At 37.4% G+C, this 1,088-nt stretch overlaps 1 protein-coding gene across 1 annotated transcript in view; it reads left to right on the top strand.

The window, feature by feature from the left end:
* The first annotated feature begins 439 nt into the window (after positions 1-439).
* The window catches only part of LOC18046780 (inorganic phosphate transporter 1-4), a 3,598-nt gene continuing 2,949 nt past the window's right edge, over positions 440-1,088 (top strand). Inside the window, exon 1 of the mRNA XM_006443786.2 lies at positions 440-743. The gene's annotated coding sequence lies outside the window, so the exon portion shown is untranslated. The remainder of the gene's footprint in view (positions 744-1,088) is intronic.

Here is a 1,088-nt window from a genome sequence, read left to right as displayed (position 1 = left end):
TTAAGATTGCCAAATATTTTGTGTGTCTTTGTGACGCCTCATTTAACCGACATCATAATAAACACAAAAGGAAAACAAATATGATACGAATATACTAACCAAACACGGAATCATCTAATCCAAAGAGACTGACGACTTGCGAAAATTAAGTAGCCTCGTGTAATATGAAAGGGCAAAAAAGAAAGAGAGAAAAATACAGATTTGCCTTACAATGCATGCTAATTAAATAAATTGATTAATAATATATCAAGACACGGTGTGCGCGTATGGCAGTGTGGCTTTGACTTGAAATAGAAAACGACATTGACAAATGTAACATATCGACGGCCTAAATAATATGCACGTGCACCAAAGTTTTCAACTCACTAATTACATTAAAAAAAAAAAGAAAATAAATTGAAAAGAGAAAACAAGTAAACAACTGGCTGAATCTTGAAATAGGAAATAGGGGAAAGCTAATGCCAACTGCTTAGAGTGTGAAAAAAGGGAAGAAAAATAGAGAGGAGTCTGGCGCGAAAACGCAGGGGAATATACCGTCAGAATATTTCGGTTCGTTGCGTTATATATATACACAGGCATGCACATAGATATGTATTATCATCAACCCCGCTCCCAACACAACTCACCATTCAATTTGTTTCCTCCCTCTCCTCTCCGTCTCTGTTTGTTTTTTCCCTCACTTTCTTTCTTACATTTTCTCGAGTAAATAACAGCCAAACAATCACACAAAAGAAAATCAACAGGTCAGTTTATCTCTCCTTTATTTTTCCACCCCTTTTAGATATTTATTTCATCAAATCGACTTGTCTCTCTCGTTTTGTCTTATGTTGTTACATATTCATGCAAAAATTGCAACAAAAAAGCTTTTGCATGTTCGTTTCCCCTTCCGGCTTCCCCCCCCCCCCCCCCCACACACCCACGCTCTATAGAGAGAGCCACAGCCGAATAGAGACTCACGCTCGAGAGAGAAACCAACGCCCAACCAATAATTAAAGGGGCCGAGAAAAGAAAAGAAGAACAAAAGGGTGGAAATGCTCTTTTTGTTCTTTGTTTTCGACGAAAAAAAAAGATTCGCCAAAAAAAAAAAA

Source organism: Citrus clementina, unplaced genomic scaffold, assembly GCF_000493195.1.
Source record: "Citrus clementina cultivar Clemenules unplaced genomic scaffold, Citrus_clementina_v1.0 scaffold_3, whole genome shotgun sequence".
NCBI lineage: Eukaryota > Viridiplantae > Streptophyta > Magnoliopsida > Sapindales > Rutaceae > Citrus > Citrus x clementina.
This window is presented reverse-complemented; position numbering and strand designations above follow the sequence as displayed.